The sequence below is a fragment of the Ambystoma mexicanum genome, chromosome 2q (assembly GCF_040938575.1).
Source record: "Ambystoma mexicanum isolate Mex_15411 chromosome 2q, UKY_AmexF1_1, whole genome shotgun sequence".
In the NCBI taxonomy this organism is placed as follows: Eukaryota; Metazoa; Chordata; class Amphibia; order Caudata; family Ambystomatidae; genus Ambystoma; species Ambystoma mexicanum.
The window spans coordinates 1,491,746,084-1,491,767,607 of record NC_090924.1 but is presented as its reverse complement, the minus strand read 5'-3'; the positions used below and the strand labels follow the sequence as shown (position 1 = coordinate 1,491,767,607).

Genomic DNA, 21,524 nt, shown 5'->3' with positions numbered 1-21,524 from the left:
TTCATCCAGACAGCTCAAGGGATGTGATCAGAGCATGCCCCCCTGCTTTCATCCAGACAGATCCAGGGATGTGATCTGAGCATGTCCCCCTGCTTTCATCCAGACAGCTCGAGGAATGTGATCAGAGCATGTTCCCCTGCTTTCTGCTTTCATCCAGACATCTCCAGGGATGTGATCAGACCATGTCCCCCTGCTTTCATCCAGACAGCTCCAGGGATGTGATCAGAGCATGTCCCCCTGCTTTCTTCCAGACAGCTCGAGGGATATAATCAGAGCATGTTCCCCTGCTTTCTGCTTTCATCCAGACAGCTCCACGGATGTGATCAGAGCATATCCCCCTGCTTTAATCCAGACAGCTCCAGGGATGTGATCAGAGCATATCCCCCTGCTTTAATCCAGACAGCTCCAGGGATGTGATCAGAGCATATCCCCCTGCTTTCATACAGACAGCTCCAGGGATATGATCAGAGCATATCCCCCTGCTTTCAGAGCATGTCCCCCTGCATTCTTCTTTCACCCAGACACCTCCAGGGATATGATCAGAGCATATCCCCCTGCTTTCATCCGGACAGCTCCAGGGATGTGATCAGAGCATGTCTCCCTGCTTCTATCCAGACAGCTCCAGGGATGTGATCAGAGCATGCCCCCCTGCTTTCATCCAGACAGCTCCAGGGATGTGATCAGAGCATGTCCCCCTGCTTTCATCCAGACAGCTCAAGGGATGTGATCAGAGCATGTCCCCCTGCTTTCATCCAGACAGCTCCAGGGATGTGATCACAGCATGTCCCCCTGCTTTCTGCTTTCATCCAGACTGCTCCAGGGATGTGTTCAGAGCATGTTCCTCTGCTTTCTGCTTTCATCCAGACACCTCCAGGGATGTGATAAGAGCATGTTCCTCTGCTTTCTGCTTTCATCCAGACATCTTCAGGGATGTGATCAGAGCATGTCCCCCTGCTTTTATCCAGACAGCCCCAGGGATGTGATCAGAGCATGTCCCCCTGCTTCATCCAGACAGCTCCAGGGATGTGATCAGAGCATGTCCCCCTGCTTTCGTATAGACAGCTCCAGGGATGTGATCAGAGCATGTCCCCCTGCTTTCATCCAGACAGCTCCAGGGATGTGTTCAGAGCATGTCCCCCTGCTTTCATCCAGACAGCTCCAGGGATGTGATCAGAGCATGTCCCCCTGCTTTCATCCAGACAGCTCCAGGGATGTGATCAGAGCATGTCCCCCTGCTTTCATCCAGACAGCTCGAGGAATGTGATCAGAGCATGTTCCCCTGCTTTCTGCTTTCATCCAGACATCTCCAGGGATGTGATCAGACCATGTCCCCCTGCTTTCATCCAGACAGCTCCAGGGATGGGATTAGAGCATGTCCCCCTGCTTTCTTCCAGACAGCTAGAGTGTTATAATCAGAGCATGTTCCCCTGCTTTCTGCTTTCATCCAGACAGCTCCACGGATGTGATCAGAGCATATCCCCCTGCTTTAATCCAGACAGCTCCAGGGATGTGATCAGAGCATATCCCCCTGCTTTCATCCAGACATCTCCAGGGATGTGATCAGAGCATATCCCCCTGCTTTCATACAGACAGCTCCAGGGATATGATCAGAGCATATCCCCCTGCTTTCAGAGCATGTCCCCCTGCATTCTTCTTTCACCCAGACACCTCCAGGGATATGATCAGAGCATATCCCCCTGCTTTCATCCGGACAGCTCCAGGGATGTGATCAGAGCATGTCTCCCTGCTTCTATCCAGACAGCTCCAGCGATCTGATCAGAGCATGTCCCCCTGCTTTCATCCAGACAGCTCCAGGGATGTGATCAGAGCATGTCCCCCTGCTTTCATCCAGACAGCTCAAGGGATGTGATCAGAGCATGTCCCCCTGCTTTCATCCAGACAGCTCCAGGGATGTGATCACAGCATGTCCCCCTGCTTTCTGCTTTCATCCAGACTGCTCCAGGGATGTGTTCAGAGCATGTTCCTCTGCTTTCTGCTTTCATCCAGACACCTCCAGGGATGTGATAAGAGCATGTTCCTCTGCTTTCTGCTTTCATCCAGACATCTCCAGGGATGTGATCAGAGCATGTCCCCCTGCTTTTATCCAGACAGCCCCAGGGATGTGATCAGAGCATGTCCCCCTGCTTCATCCAGACAGCTCCAGGGATGTGATCAGAGCATGTCCCCCTGCTTTCGTATAGACAGCTCCAGGGATGTGATCAGAGCATGTCCCCCTGCTTTCTTCCAGACAGCTCCAGGGATGTGTTCAGAGCATGTCCCCCTGATTTCATCCAGACAGCTCCAGGGATGTGATCAGAGCATGTCCCCCTGCTTTCATCCAGACAGCTCCACGGATGTGATCAGAGCATGTCCCCCTGCTTTCATCCAGACAGCTCCAGGGATGTGTTCAGAGCATGTCCCCCTGCTTTCATATAGACAGCTCCAGGGATGTGATCAGAGCATGTCCCCCTGCTTTTATCCAGACAGCCCCAGGGATGTGATCAGAGCATGTCCCCCTGCTTCATCCAGACAGCTCCAGGGATGTGATCAGAGCATGTCCCCCTGCTTTCGTATAGACAGCTCCAGGGATGTGTTCAGAGCATGTCCCCCTGCTTTCATATAGACAGCTCCAGGGATGTGATCAGAGCATGTCCCCCTGCTTTCATCCAGACAGCTCCAGGGATGTGATCAGAGCATGCCCCCCTGCTTTCATCCAGACAGCTCCACGGATGTGATCAGAGCATGTCCCCCTGCTTTCATCCAGACAGCTCCAGGAATGTGTTCAGAGCATGTCCCCCTGCTTTCATATAGACAGCTCCAGGGATGTGATCAGAGCATGTCCCCCTGCTTTCATCCAGACAGCTCCAGGGACGTGATCAGAGCATGTCCCCCTGCATTCATCCAGACAGCTCCAGGGACGTGATCAGAGCATATCCCCCTGCTTTCATCCAGACATCTCCAGGGATGTGATCAGAGCATGTCCCCCTGCTTTCATCCAGACAGCTCGAGGGATGTGATCAGAGCATGTCCCCCTGCTTTCATCCAGACATCTCCAGGGATGTGTTTAGAACATGTCCCCCTGCTTTCATCCAGGCAGCTGCAGGGATGTGATCAGAGAATGTCCCCCTGCTTTCATCCAGACAGCTCGAGGGATGTGATCAGAGCATGTCCCCCTGCTTTCATCCAGACAGCTCCAGGGACGTGATCAGAGCATGTCCCCCTGCTTTCATCCAGACAGCTCCAGGGACGTGATCAGAGCATATCCCCCTGCTTTCATCCAGACATCTCCAGGGATGTGATCAGAGCATGTCCCCCTGCTTTCATCCAGACATCTCCAGGGATGTGTTTAGAGCATGTCCCCCCGCTTTCATCCAGACAGCTCGAGGGATGTTATCAGAGAATGTCCCCCTGCTTTCATCCAGACAGCTCCAGGGATGTGATCAGAGCATGTCCCCCTGATTTCATCCAGACAGCTCCAGGGATGTGATCAGAGCATGCCCCCCTGCTTTCATATAGACAGCTCCAGGGATGTTATCAGAGCATGTCCCCCTGCTTTCATATAGACAGCTCCAGGGATGTGATCAGAGCATGTCCCCCTGCTTTTGTCCAGACAGCTCCAGGGATGTGATCAGAGCATGTCCCCCTGCTTTTATCCAGACAGCCCCAGGGATGTGATCAGAGCATGTCCCCCTGCTTCATCCAGACAGCTCCAGGGATGTGATCAGAGCATGTCCCCCTGCTTTCGTATAGACAGCTCCAGGGATGTGTTCAGAGCATGTCCCCCTGCTTTCATATAGACAGCTCCAGGGATGTGATCAGAGCATGTCCCCCTGCTTTCATCCAGACAGCTCCAGGGATGTGATCAGAGCATGCCCCCCTGCTTTCATCCAGACAGCTCCACGGATGTGATCAGAGCATGTCCCCCTGCTTTCATCGAGACAGCTCCAGGAATGTGTTCAGAGCATGTCCCCCTGCTTTCATATAGACAGCTCCAGGGATGTGATCAGAGCATGTCCCCCTGCTTTCATCCAGACAGCTCCAGGGATGTGATCAGAGCATGTTCCTCTGCTTTCTGCTTTCATCCAGACATCTCCAGGGATGTGATCAGAGCATGTCCCCCTGCTTTTATCCAGACAGCTCCGGGGAATGCGATCAGAGCATGTCCCCCTGCTTTCATCCAGACAGCTCAAGGGATGTGATCAGAGCATGTCCCCCTGCTTTCATCCAGACAGATCCAGGGATGTGATCTGAGCATGTCCCCCTGCTTTCATCCAGACAGCTCGAGGAATGTGATCAGAGCATGTTCCCCTGCTTTCTGCTTTCATCCAGACATCTCCAGGGATGTGATCAGACCATGTCCCCCTGCTTTCATCCAGACAGCTCCAGGGATGTGATCAGAGCATTTCCCCCTGCTTTCTTCCAGACAGCTCGAGGGATATAATCAGAGCATGTTCCCCTGCTTTCTGCTTTCATCCAGACAGCTCCACGGATGTGATCAGAGCATATCCCCCTGCTTTAATCCAGACAGCTCCAGGGATGTGATCAGAGCATATCCCCCTGCTTTCATACAGACAGCTCCAGGGATATGATCAGAGCATATCCCCCTGCTTTCAGAGCATGTCCCCCTGCATTCTTCTTTCACCCAGACACCTCCAGGGATATGATCAGAGCATATCCCCCTGCTTTCATCCGGACAGCTCCAGGGATGTGATCAGAGCATGTCTCCCTGCTTCTATCCAGACAGCTCCAGGGATGTGATCAGAGCATATCCCCCTGCTTTCATCCAGACAGCTCCAGGGATGTGATCAGACCATGTCCCCCTGCTTTCATCCAGACAGCTCAAGGGATGTGATCAGAGCATGTCCCCCTGCTTTCATCCAGACAGCTCCAGGGATGTGATCACAGCATGTCCCCCTGCTTTCTGCTTTCATCCAGACTGCTCCAGGGATGTGTTCAGAGCATGTTCCTCTGCTTTCTGCTTTCATCCAGACACCTCCAGGGATGTGATAAGAGCATGTTCCTCTGCTTTCTGCTTTCATCCAGACATCTTCAGGGATGTGATCAGAGCATGTCCCCCTGCTTTTATCCAGACAGCCCCAGGGATGTGATCAGAGCATGTCCCCCTGCTTCATCCAGACAGCTCCAGGGATGTGATCAGAGCATGTCCCCCTGCTTTCGTATAGACAGCTCCAGGGATGTGATCAGAGCATGTCCCCCTGCTTTCATCCAGACAGCTCCAGGGATGTGTTCAGAGCATGTCCCCCTGCTTTCATCCAGACAGCTCCAGGGATGTGATCAGAGCATGTCCCCCTGCTTTCATCCAGACAGCTCCAGGGATGTGATCAGAGCATGTCCCCCTGCTTTCATCCAGACAGCTCGAGGAATGTGATCAGAGCATGTTCCCCTGCTTTCTGCTTTCATCCAGACATCTCCAGGGATGTGATCAGACCATGTCCCCCTGCTTTCATCCAGACAGCTCCAGGGATGGGATCAGAGCATGTCCCCCTGCTTTCTTCCAGACAGCTCGAGGGATATAATCAGAGCATGTTCCCCTGCTTTCTGCTTTCATCCAGACAGCTCCACGGATGTGATCAGAGCATATCCCCCTGCTTTAATCCAGACAGCTCCAGGGATGTGATCAGAGCATATCCCCCTGCTTTCATCCAGACATCTCCAGGGATGTGATCAGAGCATATCCCCCTGCTTTCATACAGACAGCTCCAGGGATATGATCAGAGCATATCCCCCTGCTTTCAGAGCATGTCCCCCTGCATTCTTCTTTCACCCAGACACCTCCAGGGATATGATCAGAGCATATCCCCCTGCTTTCATCCGGACAGCTCCAGGGATGTGATCAGAGCATGTCTCCCTGCTTCTATCCAGACAGCTCCAGGGATGTGATCAGAGCATGTCCCCCTGCTTTCATCCAGACAGCTCCAGGGATGTGATCAGAGCATGTCCCCCTGCTTTCATCCAGACAGCTCAAGGGATGTGATCAGAGCATGTCCCCCTGCTTTCATCCAGACAGCTCCAGGGATGTGATCACAGCATGTCCCCCTGCTTTCTGCTTTCATCCAAACTGCTCCAGGGATGTGTTCAGAGCATGTTCCTCTGCTTTCTGCTTTCATCCAGACACCTCCAGGGATGTGATAAGAGCATGTTCCTCTGCTTTCTGCTTTCATCCAGACATCTCCAGGGATGTGATCAGAGCATGTCCCCCTGCTTTTATCCAGACAGCCCCAGGGATGTGATCAGAGCATGTCCCCCTGCTTCATCCAGACAGCTCCAGGGATGTGATCAGAGCAACTCCCCCTGCTTTCGTATAGACAGCTCCAGGGATGTGATCAGAGCATGTCCCCCTGCTTTCATCCAGACAGCTCCAGGGATGTGTTCAGAGCATGTCCCCCTGCTTTCATCCAGACAGCTCCAGGGATGTGATCAGAGCATGTCCCCCTGCTTTCATCCAGACAGCTCCAGGGATGTGTTCAGAGCATGTCCCCCTGCTTTCATATAGACAGCTCCAGGGATGTGATCAGAGCATGTCCCCCTGCTTTCATCCAGACAGCTCCAGGGATGTGATCTGAGCATGTCCCCCTGCTTTCATCCAGACAGCTCAAGGAATGTGATCAGAGCATGTTCCCCTGCTTTCAGCTTTCATCCAGACATCTCCAGGGATGTGATCAGATCATGTCCCCCTGCTTTCATCCAGACAGCTCCAGGGATGTGATCAGAGCATGTCCCCATGCTTTCTTCCAGACAGCTCGAGGGATATAATCAGAGCATGTTCCCCTGCTTTCTGCTTTCATCCAGACAGCTCCACGGATGTGATCAGAGCATATCCCCCTGCTTTAATCCAGACAGCTCCAGGGATGTGATCAGAGCATATCCCCCTGCTTTCATCCAGTCATCTCCAGGGATGTGATCAGAGCATATCCTCCTGCTTTCATACAGACAGCTCCAGGGATATGATCAGAGCATATCCCCCTGCTTTCAGAGCATGTCCCCCTGCATTCTTCTTTCACCCAGACACCTCCAGGGATATGATCAGAGCATATCCCCCTGCTTTCATCCGGACAGCTCCAGGGATGTGATCAGAGCATGTCCCCCTGCTTTCATCCAGACAGCTCCAGGGATGTGATCAGAGCATGTCCCCCTGCTTTCATCCAGACAGCTCCAGGGACGTGATCAGAGCATGTCCCCCTGCTTTCATCCAGACAGCTCCAGGGACGTGATCAGAGCATATCCCCCTGCTTTCATCCAGACATCTCCAGGTATGTGATCAGAGCATGTCCCCCTGCTTTCATCCAGACAGCTCGAGGGATGTGATCAGAGCATGTCCCCCTGCTTTCATCCAGACATCTCCAGGGATGTGTTTAGAACATGTGCCCCTGCTTTCATCCAGGCAGCTGCAGGGATGTGATCAGAGAATGTCCAGACAGCTCCAGGGACGTGATCAGAGCATATCCCCCTGCTTTCATCCAGACATCTCCAGGGATGTGATCAGAGCATGTCCCCCTGCTTTCATCCAGACAGCTCGAGGGATGTGATCAGAGCATGTCCCCCTGCTTTCATCCAGACATCTCCAGGGATGTGTTTAGAACATGTCCCCCTGCTTTCATCCAGGCAGCTGCAGGGATGTGATCAGAGAATGTCCCCCTGCTTTCATCCAGACAGCTCGAGGGATGTGATCAGAGCATGTCCCCCTGCTTTCATCCAGTCATCTCCAGGGATGTGATCAGAGCATATCCCCCTGCTTTCATACAGACAGCTCCAGGGATATGATCAGAGCATATCCCCCTGCTTTCAGAGCATGTCCCCCTGCATTCTTCTTTCACCCAGACACCTCCAGGGATATGATCAGAGCATATCCCCCTGCTTTCATCCGGACAGCTCCAGGGATGTGATCAGAGCATGTCCCCCTGCTTTCATCCAGACAGCTCCAGGGATGTGATCAGAGCATGTCCCCCTGCTTTCATCCAGACAGCTCCAGGGACGTGATCAGAGCATGTCCCCCTGCTTTCATCCAGACAGCTCCAGGGACGTGATCAGAGCATATCCCCCTGCTTTCATCCAGACATCTCCAGGTATGTGATCAGAGCATGTCCCCCTGCTTTCATCCAGACAGCTCGAGGGATGTGATCAGAGCATGTCCCCCTGCTTTCATCCAGACATCTCCAGGGATGTGTTTAGAACATGTGCCCCTGCTTTCATCCAGGCAGCTGCAGGGATGTGATCAGAGAATGTCCAGACAGCTCCAGGGACGTGATCAGAGCATATCCCCCTGCTTTCATCCAGACATCTCCAGGGATGTGATCAGAGCATGTCCCCCTGCTTTCATCCAGACAGCTCGAGGGATGTGATCAGAGCATGTCCCCCTGCTTTCATCCAGACAGCTCCAGGGATGTGATCAGAGCATGTCCCCCTGCTTTCATCCAGACAGCTCCAGGGACGTGATCAGAGCATGTCCCCCTGCTTTCATCCAGACAGCTCCAGGGACGTGATCAGAGCATATCCCCCTGCTTTCATCCAGACATCTCCAGGTATGTGATCAGAGCATGTCCCCCTGCTTTCATCCAGACAGCTCGAGGGATGTGATCAGAGCATGTCCCCCTGCTTTCATCCAGACATCTCCAGGGATGTGTTTAGAACATGTGCCCCTGCTTTCATCCAGGCAGCTGCAGGGATGTGATCAGAGAATGTCCAGACAGCTCCAGGGACGTGATCAGAGCATATCCCCCTGCTTTCATCCAGACATCTCCAGGGATGTGATCAGAGCATGTCCCCCTGCTTTCATCCAGACAGCTCGAGGGATGTGATCAGAGCATGTCCCCCTGCTTTCATCCAGACAGATCCAGGGATGTGATCTGAGCATGTCCCCCTGCTTTCATCCAGACAGCTCGAGGAATGTGATCAGAGCATGTTCCCCTGCTTTCTGCTTTCATCCAGACATCTCCAGGGATGTGATCAGACCATGTCCCCCTGCTTTCATCCAGACAGCTCCAGGGATGTGATCAGAGCATTTCCCCCTGCTTTCTTCCAGACAGCTCGAGGGATATAATCAGAGCATGTTCCCCTGCTTTCTGCTTTCATCCAGACAGCTCCACGGATGTGATCAGAGCATATCCCCCTGCTTTAATCCAGACAGCTCCAGGGATGTGATCAGAGCATATCCCCCTGCTTTAATCCAGACAGCTCCAGGGATGTGATCAGATCATATCCCCCTGCTTTCATACAGACAGCTCCAGGGATATGATCAGAGCATATCCCCCTGCTTTCAGAGCATGTCCCCCTGCATTCTTCTTTCACCCAGACACCTCCAGGGATATGATCAGAGCATATCCCCCTGCTTTCATCCGGACAGCTCCAGGGATGTGATCAGAGCATGTCTCCCTGCTTCTATCCAGACAGCTCCAGGGATGTGATCAGAGCATATCCCCCTGCTTTCATCCAGACAGCTCCAGGGATGTGATCAGAGCATGTCCCCCTGCTTTCATCCAGACAGCTCAAGGGATGTGATCAGAGCATGTCCCCCTGCTTTCATCCAGACAGCTCCAGGGATGTGATCACAGCATGTCCCCCTGCTTTCTGCTTTCATCCAGACTGCTCCAGGGATGTGTTCAGAGCATGTTCCTCTGCTTTCTGCTTTCATCCAGACACCTCCAGGGATGTGATAAGAGCATGTTCCTCTGCTTTCTGCTTTCATCCAGACATCTTCAGGGATGTGATCAGAGCATGTCCCCCTGCTTTTATCCAGACAGCCCCAGGGATGTGATCAGAGCATGTCCCCCTGCTTCATCCAGACAGCTCCAGGGATGTGATCAGAGCATGTCCCCCTGCTTTCGTATAGACAGCTCCAGGGATGTGATCAGAGCATGTCCCCCTGCTTTCATCCAGACAGCTCCAGGGATGTGTTCAGAGCATGTCCCCCTGCTTTCATCCAGACAGCTCCAGGGATGTGATCAGAGCATGTCCCCCTGCTTTCATCCAGACAGCTCCAGGGATGTGATCAGAGCATGTCCCCCTGCTTTCATCCAGACAGCTCGAGGAATGTGATCAGAGCATGTTCCCCTGCTTTCTGCTTTCATCCAGACATCTCCAGGGATGTGATCAGACCATGTCCCCCTGCTTTCATCCAGACAGCTCCAGGGATGGGATCAGAGCATGTCCCCCTGCTTTCTTCCAGACAGCTCGAGGGATATAATCAGAGCATGTTCCCCTGCTTTCTGCTTTCATCCAGACAGCTCCACGGATGTGATCAGAGCATATCCCCCTGCTTTAATCCAGACAGCTCCAGGGATGTGATCAGAGCATATCCCCCTGCTTTCATCCAGACATCTCCAGGGATGTGATCAGAGCATATCCCCCTGCTTTCATACAGACAGCTCCAGGGATATGATCAGAGCATATCCTCCTGCTTTCAGAGCATGTCCCCCTGCATTCTTCTTTCACCCAGACACCTCCAGGGATATGATCAGAGCATATCCCCCTGCTTTCATCCGGACAGCTCCAGGGATGTGATCAGAGCATGTCTCCCTGCTTCTATCCAGACAGCTCCAGGGATGTGATCAGAGCATGTCCCCCTGCTTTCATCCAGACAGCTCCAGGGATGTGATCAGAGCATGTCCCCCTGCTTTCATCCAGACAGCTCAAGGGATGTGATCAGAGCATGTCCCCCTGCTTTCATCCAGACAGCACCAGGGATGTGATCACAGCATGTCCCCCTGCTTTCTGCTTTCATCCAGACTGCTCCAGGGATGTGTTCAGAGCATGTTCCTCTGCTTTCTGCTTTCATCCAGACACCTCCAGGGATGTGATAAGAGCATGTTCCTCTGCTTTCTGCTTTCATCCAGACATCTCCAGGGATGTGATCAGAGCATGTCCCCCTGCTTTTATCCAGACAGCCCCAGGGATGTGATCAGAGCATGTCCCCCTGCTTCATCCAGACAGCTCCAGGGATGTGATCAGAGCATGTCCCCCTGCTTTCGTATAGACAGCTCCAGGGATGTGATCAGAGCATGTCCCCCTGCTTTCATCCAGACAGCTCCAGGGATGTGTTCAGAGCATGTCCCCCTGCTTTCATCCAGACAGCTCCAGGGATGTGATCAGAGCATGTCCCCCTGCTTTCATCCAGACAGCTCCACGGATGTGATCAGAGCATGTCCCCCTGCTTTCATCCAGACAGCTCCAGGGATGTGTTCAGAGCATGTCCCCCTGCTTTCATATAGACAGCTCCAGGGATGTGATCAGAGCATGTCCCCCTGCTTTCATCCAGACAGCTCCAGGGATGTGATCAGAGCATGTTCCTCTGCTTTCTGCTTTCATCCAGACATCTCCAGGGATGTGATCAGAGCATGTCCCCCTACTTTTAGCCAGACAGCTCCGGGGATGCGATCAGAGCATGTCCCCCTGCTTTCATCCAGACAGATCCAGGGATGTGATCTGAGCATGTCCCCCTGCTTTCATCCAGACAGCTCAAGGAATGTGATCAGAGCATGTTCCCCTGCTTTCAGCTTTCATCCAGACATCTCCAGGGATGTGATCAGACCATGTCCCCCTGCTTTCATCCAGACAGCTCCAGGGATGTGATCAGAGCATGTCCCCCTGCTTTCTTCCAGACAGCTCGAGGGATATAATCAGAGCATGTTCCCCTGCTTTCTGCTTTCATCCAGACAGCTCCACGGATGTGATCAGAGCATATCCCCCTGCTTTAATCCAGACAGCTCCAGGGATGTGATCAGAGCATATCCCCCTGCTTTCATCCAGTCATCTCCAGGGATGTGATCAGAGCATATCCCCCTGCTTTCATACAGACAGCTCCAGGGATATGATCAGAGCATATCCCCCTGCTTTCAGAGCATGTCCCCCTGCATTCTTCTTTCACCCAGACACCTCCAGGGATATGATCAGAGCATATCCCCCTGCTTTCATCCGGACAGCTCCAGGGATGTGATCAGAGCATGTCCCCCTGCTTTCATCCAGACAGCTCCAGGGATGTGATCAGAGAATGTCCCCCTGCTTTCATCCAGACAGCTCCAGGGACGTGATCAGAGCATGTCCCCCTGCTTTCATCCAGACAGCTCCAGGGACGTGATCAGAGCATATCCCCCTGCTTTCATCCAGACATCTCAAGGTATGTGATCAGAGCATGTCCCCCTGCTTTCATCCAGACAGCTCGAGGGATGTGATCAGAGCATGTCCCCCTGCTTTCATCCAGACATCTCCAGGGATGTGTTTAGAACATGTGCCCCTGCTTTCATCCAGGCAGCTGCAGGGATGTGATCAGAGAATGTCCAGACAGCTCCAGGGACGTGATCAGAGCATATCCCCCTGCTTTCATCCAGACATCTCCAGGGATGTGATCAGAGCATGTCCCCCTGCTTTCATCCAGACAGCTCGAGGGATGTGATCAGAGCATGTCCCCCTGCTTTCATCCAGACATCTCCAGGGATGTGTTTAGAACATGTCCCCCTGCTTTCATCCAGGCAGCTGCAGGGATGTGATCAGAGAATGTCCCCCTGCTTTCATCCAGACAGCTCGAGGGATGTGATCAGAGCATGTCCCCCTGCTTTCATCCAGACAGCTCCAGGGACGTGATCAGAGCATGTCCCCCTGCTTTCATCCAGACAGCTCCAGGGACGTGATCAGAGCATATCCCCCTGCTTTCATCCAGACATCTCCAGGGATGTGATCAGAGCATGTCCCCCTGCTTTCATCCAGACATCTCCAGGGACGTGTTTAGAGCATGTCCCCCTGCTTTCATCCAGACAGCTCGAGGGATGTTATCAGAGAATGTCCCCCTGCTTTCATCCAGACAGCTCCAGGATGTGATCAGAGCATGTCCCCCAGATTTCATCCAGACAGCTCCAGGGATGTGATCAGAGCATGTCCCCCTGCTTTCATATAGACAGCTCCAGGGATGTTATCAGAGCATGTCCCCCTGCTTTCATATAGACAGCTCCAGGGATGTGATCAGAGCATGTCCCCCTGCTACTATCCAGACAGCTCCAGGGATGTGATCAGAGCATGTCCCCCTGCTTTCATCCAGACAGCTCCAGGGATGTGATCAGAGCATGTCCCCCTGCTTTCATCCAGACAGCTCAAGGGATGTTATCAGAGCATGTCCCCCTGCTTTCATATAGACAGCTCCAGGGTTGTGATCAGAGCATGTCCCCCTGCTTCTATCCAGACAGCTCCAGGGATGTGATCAGAGCATGTCCCCCTGCTTTCATCCAGACAGCTCCAGGGATGTGATCAGAGCATGTCCCCCTGCTTTCATCCAGACAGCTCAAGGGATGTGATCAGAGCATGTCCCCCTGCTTTCATCCAGACAGCTCCAGGGATGTGATCAGAGCATTTCCCCCTGCTTTCATATAGACAGCTCCAGGGATGTGATCAGAGCATGTCCCCCTGCTTCTATCCAGACAGCTCCAGGGATGTGTTCAGAGCATGTCCCCCTGCTTTCATATAGACAGCTCCAGGGATGTGATCAGAGCATGTCCCCCTGCTTCTATCCAGACAGCTCCAGGGATGTGATCAGAGCATGTCCCCCTGCTTCTATCCAGACAGCTCCAGGGATGTGATCAGACCATGTCCCCCTGCTTCTATCCAGACAGCTCCAGGGATGTGTTCAGAACATGTCCCCCTGCTTTGATATAGACAGCTCCAGGGATGTGATCAGAGCATGTCCCCCTGCTTCTATCCAGACAGCTCCAGGGATGTGATCAGAGCATGTCCCCCTGCTTCTATCCAGACAGCTCCAGGGATGTGATCAGAGCATGTCCCCCTGCTTCTATCCAGACAGCTCCAGGGATGTGATCAGAGCATGTCCCCCTGCTTCTATCCAGACAGCTCCAGGGATGTGATCAGAGCATGTCCCCCTGCTTCTATCCAGACAGCTCCAGGGATGTGATCAGAGCATGTCCCCCTGCTTCTATCCAGACAGCTCCAGGGATATGCCTGGAACAGTAGTACACATACAGCCGCAGGAGGAAACTCCCATCTTATGTATCAGGCATATATTAAAACAAGATATAACCATGGATCTGAAGTTCTCTTTAATCAAAACCAACAAAAATACCTACAAAGGGGTGGAGGCAAATGAGCAATACAAGCGCTCATCACAAAAGCAGATGATAAAAAGATTTGAAGATCATTCAGTGATGTGCGGGGTGGGTGCAGTAAGGAATATAACTAACCCCACTGATGGATATACTTGGACCAGTACGTACTAAAAATGTTCAGTGGCGACAGTCAGGAGCCAACTCCTTCGCAAAAGAACTGTGATCCATTTAATATAACTACGGACAAATAGGAGATCATCGAGAAGATTAGGAAATTAAAGGGCTCCCGGGCCCCAGGCTCAGACGGGATACCAAATTTGCTATTAAAACAAACTCCTGAATTGTGGGGACACCTACTATGGGAATTATTTAGGTTGGTATGTAGAGAGGGGATATTACCAAAAAGCTGGAAAAAGGCTATATTAATCCCCTTCTCCAAGAAATGTAATCAAATCAACCCTATGAACTATAGACTCCTGTCAATGCTTGATGCATCAGGGAAGCTGTTTGGGAATTTAATCCGTGATGGGTTAAAGACTTGGGTATCTGAACGCCAAATCCTCAGCCAATTTCCGATTGGTTTCAGAGCTGGTTCTGGGACAGTGCATAGTTGGCTGTTACTCAACATCCTTATCAATAGAGTAAGGTCCCATGCCAGTTCCCCTCTGCATGTGCTGTCCCTGGACTTCAAATCAGCATTCAACGTGGTGAATCATGACACATTATGGCAGAAAGCTGTAAAGTTGGGGGCTACCGGTCGATTTGCTGTGAGGGATGAAATCATTCCACATCGACAACACTGTGCAGGTTAGGTTGGCACGCATAGACACAAGCACCAGTGATATTCCTATAAGGAAGGGAATAAAATATGGCTGTGTGTTGGCACCTTTGCTATTCAACCTGTACATGGCTGACTTTCCATTGGTTTTGGGAGGTGAATAACTTCCCACCTACAATTGAAACACAGGGGATTGGATGGGTTTCATACGCAGTTGGTCTGGTCCTTCTGGACCAGACAATTGTGGGCTGAAATCATTCAGCAGGCTACTGGTATGGATTTGCCCCAAACATAAGTTGAAACTAAACTATGACAAGACCAAACATATGATTTTTGCCCCAAATAGAAAAGGAAACAGCGGCCATTGTTATGTGCGGGTAAAAGAATGTAAATATTTGCGGGTAATCCTTAATGGGAAAAATGAACTGCAATATGACAAGAAACATGTATTAAGGCCCGGGCCCTTAACGCTATGACCAAAACGTTCGCTAATTAAACAGCAGGTTTCAGCCTCACTGGGAGCATCACAGTATATAAGTAATGTATTATCCCGGTGGCCTCTTATGGCCTGGAAAAATGACTGCAGGCAAAAATCAGCTGGCTCAGCATATTGGAAGCTAAGATTTGGAGAGGAACATTGGGGCTAACACAAAGTGTTCAGGTACAAGCTTTAAGATCAGAACTCAGGTTTAGCTCCTTACAGGCAACTGTCTTGATGCAGCAGGCATGCCTTGCAAATTCTTAAAAATCCCACTAGACCTTCAGGGCGAGTTCTTTAGGTAAACATACTCGACCTAAGAGAAATGCACTCGCCCCAAGGTGACTGGTGACACAATATTTTATATATATATCTTTGTGATCTGTCTACCTATTCATTGCAAGATGAGCGCGATGTAGCAGACATTTTGTCCTGCTCTCGTGCTGCCCCCTCTCAGTCCTCTGATGCGAGTCCAAATAAGGACACGGCAAAACCAACAAAACCAACGATGGCGCACAGGCAAAGAGGTTCGAGAGGCTCAGGAAAATCTTTCCATGCCCAAACAGTGGTGTCACAGTTGAATCCTAAATTTACTTCAAATCAAAGCAACCTACGTAATCACTTTAAAAATCGAGTGCATGAGTTGACTAACCGCAGAGAGCAAAGCGGCTGCCGCAAGTTGCGGCTACAAAACATCCAAAGCGACGAAGCTGAAGTAAATTTAAACCGAACGAACATTTTGAAACTGTTCAAGTGCGTACCTTCGCTGCGAACTATCGTCTCTGACGACATACGAATCGTGGAGTATGCTACTGAAAAATGTTCAGACCAGGTCTTGTTACATATCAACTCAGCTACTGTATGCAGCACCCTTCTAAATGCAAGTGATGAACTGTTGTTCTTTGGTTTCGAAATACTGGTTGAACCAGATTGTGAAGTTTCAAATCGACCTGAATGCTCCAAAGATGGATCTAAGAAACCAATGAAACCAGTTGATGCGGCTGCTCTAAGACAATCAATGTGTCCCGCAAAGAAAAGCTACTGTAAAAAATACCAAAGATAATGGGCCTAGAAACCAACATTAGCCATGACTGAATAATTCTGGCAATTCAATCCTTTTCATTTCCTGGAACACATGTGGATACAAGCACTTATTTAAAGATTTTGAAACACCGCTAGCAAATGTCTTCATTTTATGTTTGCAAGAAACTTGGCTCTGCTCACCTTCCATCTGCGATGGATTTACTGTATTTTTAAATCCAGCAGTAAAAAATGCAAAAGGCCGTCCAAGCTCTGGCCTTATAACCATGGTGAGGATATCAAGATCATGGGCTGTGCTTGAGTCTAAAAATCCCAATCCATATGTACAAGGTACAATCATGCAAACAACGGTCAAAAAAGATAACGCGAGAAAATACCTTCTGATTATAAACACTTACTGGAACCCGACAAAGATCAGGTCAGACATCTTTATATCCGCAATTGCTGAATTAATCGACGTCGCAATGCTGACCTACACCAAGATATCAGTGATTTGCTGCGGGGACTTGAATTGCAATTGGTTCAGGTTTGAACATTTGTCGGGGAATTATCAGTTGGTCCCTCTCGCCTTGATTGACGATAGAGAGAGCCGTTGGCAGACTGCCATGTCGATTCGTGATATACACATGCTAAATGGAACAACTAAAGCAGACATCCCTGCTAAGCCAACGTGGCATCGTGAATCCACAAACAGCATTCTCGATGACATATGGATTTCAAGTAATCTTGCAACCATGATTGTTGAATTAGAAATAAAACGAATGAAATATAGTGACCACTGCCTGTTACAACTCTGCATGGTGATGGAAATGCCTTTGCCAGACTGCTCAAGTAACATCACTTTGGAAGTAAATTCAGGTGGAAATCGTCTACGATTAAGCGGCAACCAGATCCAAGGGCTCAGCACAAAGCTTATGAACATTCCAGATAATCATGGGGCAGATTATACTGCCCTGCTGACTGCCTTCAAAATGCCTGGAGTTGGGTCTCAAAATCAAGGTCGGTCTCACCAACATATTTATTGTAAGGTGCTGCACGATGAGAAAAAGGCAATGCTGAAAGATTTAAGGCGATTAAAGAAACGCTTACCAAAATCCGAGGCTCAACAAGCAATAAAAGCTAGACGTACGCGGTATACGAATTGGGCAAGGTCGCAGGCAAAAATAATAGAGCAAGATCGTGAGGAACACATGTTACGCCTAATCATGCCAAAGAACACTCGTGATATTTGGAAGATACTGAATATGGACTTCTCCAAAAGCACCCCATATGTAATAAACACCATCTCAGGCGACATATGGGAATGGCATTTTTCTTTGGTCTTCCAAAACTCAGATGGTAACGATGTGACAACGCCTAGCTCTGTGGATACACAATGGGACGTGCTAATGGAACACGACGACCTTATTATTGCTATCAAGGCGCTAAAGAACTCACGCGCTGCTGGGCCAGATTTGATTTCAAATATCGACCTAAAACGATATCCAAAAGAGTGGGCAGCTTTTATTGGAAATCTCTTCACTAAAATCAGATTGGCTAAAAAAATTGCCAGACTCTTGGAGGACTGCGATTATCGTTCCGATCCATAAGCGGGGCAGTTGGGACGACCCAAACAACTATCGCCCAATCGCCCTGCTAGATACGATCGGTAAAATATTTGGCTCAAACCTGCGCATCAAACTTGCCAAATGGGCAGAAAACTTGCTAATAAATGACATTTGGCAGACCGGGTTCACAAAAGGTGTTGGGGTTGATGTTAACTTACTCATCCTAACAATCTTAAAATTGGAAACCATGAAATCAAATGGCAAATTACATCTTGCCTTCATCGACTTGAAACAAGCTTTCGATGGTGTAAATCGCAACCTGTTGTGGGCAAAACTACAGAAGTGGTGCTGTCCTGCATCTATCTTGGAACCAATAATGGCGTTACATGCCCATACCTCAATCAAAGTGAGGTTGAATAACAACGGGCTGCTTACCAACTCCATCATGACCCAAAAAGGTGTCAAGCAAGGTTGCCCCTTAGCCGCAGAGCTATTTAAGTTGTTTCTGGCAGACTTACCAACCTTTCTCATGCAAATTCCATGCTTCTCCCCCAAAATAAACCAAACCGCAATCAAATGTATCGTATTTGCAGACGATTTGGTACTGATGGATCGAACGCAAATTGGGCTGCAGAGGCTACTAACAGGTCTGCAAAAATATATGGATCGAAATGAACTAACCATAAACACCACAAAAACAAAGATTGTTTCAATTGGAAATGTCAAAGGAAAAAAGGATAAATCCTTTAGGTGGAAAATTACAGAAGCTATTATTTCATCTGTTGACTCAATAAGATACTTGGGTATACAATTCAATAATTCCATCAGAGAACAGCAATGGGTGACAGGACTAGCTTCTAACATGAAGAAATTAACACTGCAAGCTGTAAAAATTAACAGGAACTACGGTAAATGTTCTCTGGAACCCGTCATAAATTCTATCAGCAAAAAGTGGTGCCAGTAATGATCTTCAGGGCTATTGCAGGTTGGAACATAAGTGAGCAAACCTGGCATGTTTTAGAAGGTCACTTTTGGGGGAGGGTTTTGAAGCGCCCACAGTCCACTCCTATTGCTATTGTGAGATATGAACTAACCATTAACTCCCTACACATGAAAATGGTATGGAACTCATTAGCAACGCTGCGTAAAATGTCCTTGGAGGCGCCGGCACCTATACAAATTGTTTACTTTAAACCAGATGCCAAAAAAGTCTGATCTTCTTAATACTTGGTTTTGCAAATTAGTGGCGTATCTATCTGCAGCAAACATCAGCAATGAAGAACTCCTACTTCGGCCACAACATGCAAAAAAGAAATGTGATTATTGGGCATGGAGCATCAATAATGACGAAAAAAAAAAAGCTGAAGTCAACAAAAGTGATGGATCATGACTCTAGGAAACTTAATGAACCAGCCCGCTACCTTTTACATTGCCCATCCCGCTATCATAGAGCTCAATTCTTACGGTTTCGAGCCAACATCCTAAAAACCAAGGAAGTCCTATGGCAAAGAAGGGAGCCATCCTTAAAAGACAATCTGTGTCGTTTTTGTGAATCTTCGATAGAAACCACTAAACATCTACTAGTTGAATGTCAGCGAACAACTATCCAGCGATCGTTGCATCTGGGTTAATTTGCACCTCTGGATGATGACATGGAGACGTGTTGGGCTAGGATCATCTCTGGTCACAGCACACAACTTGTTTGTGCAACTGTGAACTATTTTGACATGATTTTGAAAACAGATATTTAATGTCAAATTTTCCTTCCTTCTTTGTTTGGCCTCTGTTCTCTCCTTTTTGGATTGTTTTGATGTGTTTGATTCTGATTTGATCTGTTGGTGTTGGTTCGAAAGTTAATTCGGCTGTTGTGAAACAAAAGTTTGTAATACAATTTCAAACTGTCGTTTTTCAAAAAAAAAAAAAAAAGAAACTATTTACCTCTATTGGATGGTCACCGGAAAGGCAGTAGGAGAAAGGGATTCTGACCATAGATTAAACGTGGCACTTTATAAGTGATGGCTGAGAATAGAGGCTCTGTTGGAATTTGTGAATGTACAACAATCACGAGGAGATGTTTCCACTAATTATTGTTTTGGATTTTTTTTAATTTAATGGCTAGAGCTTTCTTCTTTTTTTATGGAAACAAAATGAAATTGGATTTAATGTAATGAATTTATGTATTCATAATGTATTTAAAAAGGTGTAAAAGTTTTGTGAACTATAGCACACATTTTTTTAAAAAGGAAGCCCTCAGGGTATCTCCTGGTAGGAGATCCTGGGAATGTCAGGTGGGACTTACCCTGCCTCCTGGAAAGCCAACGGAGACAGGCATCCTGCTTTGCCTCTCAATAAAGCCTCAGACCGGGCCTGTCGACAGGGTTGACACTGGGATGATAGCCAACGGATGTGGCTTTGATAATTATTTTCTATCAGCCACAATACCGACATCACTACGTCTTCCTCTCACCATTTACTCTGCCACCAGGATGATAGACCCCTATGTATGATATTTTAATCAGAGGTGCATAGAATTACATGCAACCTCTGCCTGCAGAACTTTGTGCCCTCATCATTTGTCAAAGGGCACATGTATCCTCTGACCCTGCTCTGTGCCACTGGAGGGCATGTGCTGCATCTCTTTCAGGAGACGGGTCAAGCGGGGCATATGTGTACACTTTGATTTTGGCATGGAGTTTATAAAGGGTGGGGGTTTGGTCAGAAGAACACATTTCCTGAGATGGAGATGACCTGCTTCATTTCATTATTAATTAAAATAAAGAAAAGCAGCTAAGGCAATCATTCACAATGAGCATCACCCACTTGCTTCAGGAGGGGCTTCATCTGGGGTTGGCACACTCTTCCCCGAGGGTTCAATGGGCAGCCTCCTGAGCATTCAGAGACATTGGAGTGCAAGCTACCTTGACAAATCGATCATAGCTAGGCTTCTCACGAGCATCATCATTTTCTTTCTGGTGGTCGTATCCCTTGTCTCCACCTGGGACCTTCTGCTGGTGCTAAACAGTCGCCAGGGTCCTGCCTTCAAACACTTTGTCTCTATTGGATATGACATTCTTGATGAAGACGCTTTATCTAGTGGCAGTCTCATTTTCCCAGAGGATCGGTGAGCCTGGTGCCATGCTCTGTTGCCCACCATTCCCGATGGTGGGATTGGAAGCACTTGCATGAAGGTTCAACCCCTCCTCTAAGCACAAACGTTACATATGCTGCCTGTGATCATCCTTCCTGTATTCCTGTTTAACCTCCTTAGACTGAAAATGTTCTCAAATCTTTAGATGTAAGATGGGTGCATACCTATTGAAATAGCACCCTTCCAATCATCTGAAAGCCTGTTTATCACCCTGGATGTTTGGGCAAGAAGGCATCGCCCTTCCTGCTATTCCTGCTCCACCTCATATACTGAAGGGGTCCCCAAATCCCTGCATGTGGACTGGGTGCGTACCTGGACAGAACATCCCCCTTCAATCATCTGAAAGCCTGTTTATCACCCTGGATGTTTGGGCAAAAAGGCATCACTTAGAATTGCACAGACAAAATACAAGATTTTGCACCAATTAAGTGTCAGCCTCTTTTTCTTGAAGATCTAGGGTCCGATGATTTAG

The 21,524-nt window shown here is 49.3% G+C and overlaps 1 protein-coding gene across 1 annotated transcript in view; it reads left to right on the top strand.

The window, feature by feature from the left end:
• The window catches only part of LOC138570319 (zinc finger protein 154-like), a 115,931-nt gene that overhangs the window by 89,018 nt on the left and 5,389 nt on the right, over positions 1-21,524 (top strand). The gene's annotated exons all lie outside the window — the stretch shown is intronic.